We start from the raw sequence: 8147 nt of genomic DNA, 5'->3' as shown, positions 1-8147 counted from the left end.
TTTCCCTGCCTAGTTCCCACCCCAGGCTTGTGGGACCCTCCCTTACTATTAGTTGGTGCACATGCATGGATCCAGTGTTGGATACGAATCCTATTTGATGGCTGCATTGCTCATTAGTGCCACCCCAGGAAGGCTGTATCGTACTCAGATCTATACTTACTGTACCTGTGTTATCTCTTAGGAATTTCCTTCTCTGCCCTCTTCCCCTTATCAGCATGCATCTAGCTACATTCGGACACATTAACTGCAGAGTGAATGATTACTGGGCATCTTAACGGGCTTGCCTTCCTGCATAGGTATTCCCCCTCGTCTCTACTTGTATCTATCATGCCTGTTTCAGGTGGTCCCTGAGGGGTGAGATTTTCCAGACCTCCCTTTTTTCAGGAGCTCTCCTCTCCTGTTCATGTCTGGCTATCTGCCTGCTCTAACATGACCACCAGCCTTTGTTCTAAATTTCTTCCAGAGGAGCCTGGAAAGAATCATTCTCATAGAGCAAACTTTAACATTTCTTTCTGCTGACCTCAAGTTTTAGACAAAGCCTCACTTCCTTAATCAATTGCAAATTAAAGAATCTCTGAATCCACCTATGACCTGTAAGCCTCCGCTTCAAGATAGCTTGCCTTTTGGGGCCAAAACAAATGTATGGCCTCCATGTGTTGACTTATGACTTTGCCTGTAACCTCTCTCTCCCTGCCTTTAAAAACCCTTACATGTAAGCCTTCTGGAAGCTCAGGTCTTAAGCGTTAGCTGCCCAACTCTCTTTGCTTGTCACCCTAAAGTAAATACCTTTCTTTCTCTCACTGCAAATCTCAGTGTCAATGTTTGGCTTGCTGCACCAGGCAAGTGGACCCAAGTTCAGTTTAGTAACACCATCAGCAGCAGATGGGGCCAGGTGCAGTGGCTCACGCCTGTAATTTCAGCAATTTGGGAGGCCGAGGACCTCAAGTAGGCAGATCACTTGAGGTCAGGAGTTCAAGACCAGCCTGATCAACATGGCAAAACCCCACCTCTACTAAAAATGCAAAAAAATATTAGCCAGGCTTGGTGGTGCATGTCTATAATTCCAGCTACTCAGGAGGCTGAGGCACAAGAATTGCTTGAACCCGGGAGGCAGAGATTGTAGTGAGCCAAGATCACGCCACTGTGGGGCAGGCCAGGTCTCACTAACGCAGGCCTCCATAATAACTGTTTCAGTACTGAGTGGTTAAGTTAAATATTAAAAGCCAGTGCTCCAGGAACAGAAAACCAAACACGGCATGTTCTCACTCATGAGTGGGAGTTGAACAATGAGAACACGTGGACACAGGGAGGGGAACATCACACACCGGGGCCTGTCAGGGGGAGGGAGCCAAGGGGAGGGATAGCATTAGGACAAATACCTAATACATGCGGTGCTTAAAACCTAGATGACAGGTTGATGGGTGCAGCAAACCACCATGGCACATGTATACCTATGTAATAAACGTGCACATTCTACGCATCTATCCTACAACTTAAAGTATAATAAATAAATAAAGCCAGTGCTCTTACACAAAGGCTGGGATGTAACAAAAGCCCATCAAGAGTTTGCCTAGGCCTTTCCTGGGCCCTAAAGCATAACAAAATAATAGAGGAATTCTTCATAGAACCCATTTAGGATTAAACAAGTTTTACTGTGGGTCTGAAGAAACTCCCCAGGCCTCCACAAACAAGTTTATTGAGGGTCTGAAGGAACTCCCCCAAACCTCTGTGATTTAGCAGGAGACAAGATAAGGGTAATCATCCCAGTACCTGGACCCATTTAGAGTAAGTAAATTTACTGAGGCTCCAGAGGAAGGCCTTCAGGACTCAGACCTTAGTTGTAGATTAAAAGAAGTTAATCACTTATGTCTTTAGATGAATGCACACTTAACATGTAGACATATAGCTTACAAGGTATATAAGCTCTGGAAAACTGCAATTTTGAGTTGGTCTGGTGATAATTTCCAGGCCTTCTCCCTGTAACCAGTTGCAGAAATAAAAATTTTCTTCCTCCCCAGTTCATCTGCATCTCATTTTTGGGTCGTGAGAAATAGCAGCCCAACCCTCAGTTTGGTCCAGGAACAAAATTTGGTGCACCAGCCAGGAGAGACCAGGACAGTGCTGTGGCTTTCTGTGGCCAGTGGCTTGCCATGAGACAGTCTTCAGAAGGATCCCAGCATCTGCACAAAATTGCACATCCCTTTCACTACTGGGGAAGAACTGAGATCAGAAGCGGACACACTCAGAGGGTGAGTTAATTGGATCTTATGCCAAGATCCTATTGTTTTCCTATCTGGGCTTGTTAAGCCATTTGTCTGGTACCGCCAAGGGAAGCAATAGGGCTCGCTCATACACCTGCTTTGCATTTTGGTTGAGATCAGGTTTGGAGTTGATTTGGGGTCTGTTTTGCCTGACTGCCCTCCCCGCTGTCCAAAATTTGTCTCCACTTGTGTATCTGTCTTATTGCTTTTGACACCACGTAAACTTGAAAATAGGAGGTATTTGGTCCATTCCTGCTGAGAGACCTCTGGGAAGGAAAAATATTTTTTTAGGAGTTCAATGGTTAAAAGTCAACTTAATTAAAAGCTAACATTCAAGATGTGTATATGAATATGTGCATGTGTGCATGTTTGTATTTAGCCTTCATGTTTTTGTTTTCGTTTATTTCTCTCCTAGGACCCTTTTTTTTTTTTTTTTTTTTTTTTTTTTTGAGACAGAGTTTCACTCTGTTGCCAAGGCTGGAATGATGCAGTGGCGAGATCTCGACTCACTGCAACCTCTGCCTCCCAGGTTCAAGAGATTCTCCTGCCTCAGCCTCCTGAGCATCTGGGATTATAGGCGCCTGCCACCATGCCTGGCTAATTTTTGTATTTTTAGTAGAGACAGGGTTTCACCATGTTGCCCAGGCTGATCTTGAACTCCTGACCTCAGGTGATCCACCCACCTTGGCCTCCCAAAGTGCTGGGATTACACATGTAAGACACCACGCCCGACCTAGGACCTTGTCTTTTTAAGCAAAAGTTTTTTCATCTCAGTTGACTGAATTCTGTTTTCTTCATTAATAGCTGTTACAACAGAAGCTACTCTGGGATTTTTAAGAAAAGGTGTAATTTAGACACTTAGAAATGTCTCTGTTTGGAAAAAAAAAAATTAAGTGCATTGTAAAAGCATCACATGGTCTAGCCTCAATAATTCTCCCTTTTTGAAAACACAGGATTCAGTGTGGGCTCTGCCCAGAGCTCAAAGATCCAGTTAAAAGATAGGTAGTCAATATCTAAATAAAGTTAGTCTCCTTATACAGTCCTATAATAAATTGCTATAATTTTATGTTTGATCTGGCATTCATCTTTAATCTCCCTCTGGCACCACCCAGGCTTTTTCTCTGTGTCACTTAAGAGTTGTTTCCTCTAATACGCAGATTTAGGGATATTTAGCTGACAACGGCCAGAGTAATAAAACAGGTTATCAAGAGTTGGCAAGTTTAAGAGAGGAAAAAGGAGGTCTTATGTATCTATAAAAATGTATATAAAACTATACCTATAAAATGAATATAAAACTTCTATTGGTATGCCTAATACGTCTACATATTTATGTGTTGTGTACACCATGTTTTACTGCTGAAAATATATAAAAGAGTTCTAATTAAGTAGCTTAAAGAAAAATTAAAGCACTTAAATAATTTACCAGGAAAAAAAAAGAAAAACTGGTCAAAAGCTTTTTCAAGTTCATGTAACAAGTAAAAACTTTAATAAATAAGCTAGCTTTAAAAATTATTGGTAAAGTAATATTAGAAATGTCTTAAGAGTTGCCAGCATACATTTTTGTTTGCATCTTCGATCAAGCAGTTTCATACTTATCTCTGCCAAATACTATAAGATGCCAAAATATGGCATAGAGGCTACAAAACTATAACTCAGTCCCAAACAGAATGATCTTTGCTTGTGTCATTTTTAATAAATGAAACATTAATATTGGTTTAATGAAAATAGCTGTATCTTAAATTACTTAGTAAAACACCAGAACTTCTAATCTTGTGGCCTTAAGCACACAGACATGAAGGAAGTTTGTTCTGGAGAAGGACTGTTATCATCTTTGTTTCAAAGCTAAATTATAAATTAAGTTAATGAACAAGAATAGCCTGGAGGTTAGAAGCAAGATGGAATCAGTTAGGCCAGATCATTTTCACCGTCTCAGTTATAATTTTGCAATGACAGTTTCATAACTTTAAATGATGACTATCGCCGTTTTCATAAATAATTAGATAAAGGTAATGGGGTAAATACTCATAAACAAACATCATAATTTAGAATCTAAAGTTATATTAAATTAAATAACAAATATTTCATTATTTGGGTATTTTCCAATAAAAATACATTGTAGGAAAACATTCTTTCTAAAAATTGTGTCCTTTTTCAAGGGTAAATAATTTTTGTCTAATTCAAACTTTATTTGAAGGTTATATATAAAACAAGCTAAAAGAAACCAGGAAATAAGAGAGATACAAAGAAAGTTATAAAAAATAAACAGAGATTAAAGACTATTGGTAAAATAAAAATACCTTCAAAAATGTAAACATTTGGTCTAAATTATGCAGATCAAATATTAGGTTTGCCAAATGCTGTAGGTCATAAGCTGCTTCTTTGACTTAAAAATTGTTCAATTTATTTTGGAGTGTTAAATTCTAGATAAGGCCTGGGGACATATGAAATTAGCCATGCCCCTAGCTATGCAAAATGTATTAAAGAAAAAAGATTTGATACAAAAAAAGATCCTGTATGGTAAATTCTCTTCCTAAAGTAAAATAACTGGTTGTTTAAAAAGAGGGATGTTTAGGACAAGTCAGAAACTTGAGGCATGTCATAGCTTGTCTGTGTCAGTTGTGAAAAAATTTATAAAAGGGAATTTATGCAAGAAATGTTGTACAATTTCAAGGTAATTAGGCTTCCTAAATGCTTTATGACCCTTAGCTGTACAACTTGCCTGCTTTACAGCTAGGTAAGGCCTGGGATACATGGAGTTAAATGCTGGAGTAAGTCAGACCTTATCTGCACTTCTGTCTAGGTCCTACACTCCACACTTAGTACATAATAAAAATCCCAAACTTACCAAGGTTTTCACCAAAGGTAAAGCTTGCTAGGAGTTAATGGTAAAACATGTATTTGAGACTATTGAAGAAACAGTTTTACATGCAAGGTGTGTAAGGAAAGTAAAATATAATTCTGGTAAAAAGATTATAAGAAGGCATGAGAATGTGGATCTTTGCCTAGATTAAAAGGTTAAAGGATGTTTTTAAGTTGGATAAAATAAAGATGAAGGTTGAAGCAAGTTGTGTAAGACTGTAAGGGAAATTCCGTGTCTAAACATATTGGATAAAGTTAAAGGGGTATCATCCAGTTTTCCTATAAATTAAGGACTAAAATAAAAGCTCAACAGGTTTCTCTTAGAGCACTAACATGCTCTTTAACAAAAATTGTAAAGGGTTATAAAAGATCTATAAAAATCTTACGTTATGATCAAATATTAAAATCGGGTAAATATGTCTATAAAGTTTTATTAAGAATTGGGTTTACAATGAGAACAAAGACACAACATACCAGAATCTCTGGGACACATTTAAAGCAGTGTGTAGAGGGAAATTTATAGCACTAAATGCCCAAAAGAGAAAGCAGGAAAGATCTAAAATTGACACCCTAACATCACAATTAAAAGAACTAGAGAAGCAAGAGCAAACACATTCAAAAACTAGCAGAAGGCAAGAAATAACTAAGATCAGAGCAGAACTGAAGGAGATAGAGACACAAAAAACCCTTCAAAAAATCCAGGAGTGGATTTTTTGAAAAGATCAACAAAACTGATAGACCGCTAGCAAGATTAATAAAGAAGAAAGGAGAGAAGAATCAAATAGACACAATAAAAAATGATAAAGGGGATATCACCACCGATCCCACAGAAATACAAACTACCATGAGAGAATACTATAAACACCTCTACGCAAATAAACTAGAAAATCTAGAAGAAATGGATAAATTCCTCGACACATACACCCTCCCAAGACTAAATCAGGAAGAAGTTGAATCCCTGAATAGACCAATAACAGGCTCTGAAATTGAGGCAATAATTAATAGGCTACCAACCAAAAAAAGTCCAGGACCAGATGGATTCACAGCCAAATTCTACCAGAGGTACAAGGAGGAGCTGGTACCATTCCTTCTGAAACTATTCCAATCAATAGAAAAAGAGGGAATCCTCCCTAACTCATTTTATGAAGCCAGCATCATCCTGACACCAAAGCCTGGCAGAGACACAACAAAAAAAGAGAATTTTAGACCAATATGCCTGATGAACATTGATGCAAAAATCCTCAGTAAAATACTGGCAAACTGAATCCAGCAGCGCATCAAAAAGCTTATCCACCACAATCAAGTTGGCTTCATCCCTGGGATGCAAGTCTAGTTCAACATATGCAAATCAATAAACATAATCCATCACATAAACAGAACCAAAGACAAAAACCACATGATTATCTCAGTAGATGCAGAAAAGGCCTTTGACAAAAATTCAACAGCCCTTCATGCTAAAAACTCTCAATAAATTAGGTATTGATGGGACTTATCTCAAAATAATAAGAGCTATTTATGACAAAACCACAGCCAATATCATACTGAATGGGAAAAAACTGGAAGCATTCCCTTTGAAAACTGGCACAAGACAGGGATGTCCAATCTCACCACTCCTATTCAACATAGTGTTGGAAGTTCTGGCCAGGGCAATCAGGCAGGAGAAAGAGATAAAGGGTATTCAGTTAGGAAAAGAGGAAGTCAAATTGTCCCTGTTTGCACATGACATGATTGTATATTTAGAGAACTCCATTGTCTCAGCCCAAAATCTCCTTAAGCTGATAAGCAACTTCAGCAAAGTCTCAGGATACAAAATCAATGTGCAAAAATCACAAGCATTCTTACACACCAATAACAGACAAACAGAGAGCCAAATCATGAGTGAACTCCCGTTCACCACTGCTTCAAAGAGAATAAAATACCTAGGAATCCAACTTACAAGGGATGTGAAGGACTTCTTCAAGGAGAACTACAAACCACTGCTCAACAAAATAAAAGAGGACACAAACAAATGGAAAAACATTCCATGATCATGGATAGGAAGAATCAATATTGTGAAAATGGCCATACTGCCCAAGGTAATTTATAGATTCAATACCATCTCCATCAAGCTACCAATGACTTTCTTCACAGAATTGGAAAAAACTACTTTAAAGTTCATATGGAACCAAAAAAGAGCCCGCATCGCCAAGTCAATCCTAAGCCAAAAGAACAAAGCTGGAGGTATCATGCTACCTGACTTCAAACTATACTACAAGGCTACAGTAACCAAAACAGCATGGTACTGGTACCAAAACAGACATATAGACCAATGGAACAGAACAGAGCCCTCAGAAATAATACCACACATCTACAACCATCTGATCTTTGACAAACCTGACAAAAACAAGAAATGGGGAAAGGATGCCCTATTTAATAAATGGTACTGGGAAAACTGGCTAGCCATATGTAGAAAGCTGAAACTGGATCCCTTCCTTACACCTTATACAAAAATTAATTCAAGATGGATTAAAGACTTAAATGTTAGACCTAAAACCATAAAAACCCTAGAAGAAAACCTAGGCAATACCATTCAGGATATAGGCATGGGCAAGGACTTCATGTCTAAAACACCAAAAGCAATGGCAACAAAAGCCAAAATTGACAAATGGGATCTAATTAAGCTAAAGAGCTTCTGCACAGCAAAAGAAACTACCATCAGAGTGAACAGGCAACCTACAGAATGGTAGAAAATGTTTGCAATCTACTCATCTGACAAAGGGCTAATATCCAGAATCTACAAAGAACTCAAACTTACAAGAAAAAAAACAACCACATCAAAAAGTGGGCGAAGGATATGAACAGACACTTCTCAAAAGAAGACATTTACGCAGCCAACAGACACATGAAAAAATGCTCATCATTACTGGCCATCAGAGAAATGCAAATCAAAACCACAATGAGATACCATCTCACACCAGTTAGAATGGCGATCATTAAAAAGTCAGGAAACGACAGGTACGGGAGAGGATGTGGAGAAATAGGAACACT

The sequence above is a fragment of the Pongo pygmaeus genome, chromosome 11 (assembly GCF_028885625.2).
Source record: "Pongo pygmaeus isolate AG05252 chromosome 11, NHGRI_mPonPyg2-v2.0_pri, whole genome shotgun sequence".
In the NCBI taxonomy this organism is placed as follows: domain Eukaryota; kingdom Metazoa; phylum Chordata; class Mammalia; order Primates; family Hominidae; genus Pongo; species Pongo pygmaeus.
Note: the sequence above shows the minus strand (reverse complement) of the source record.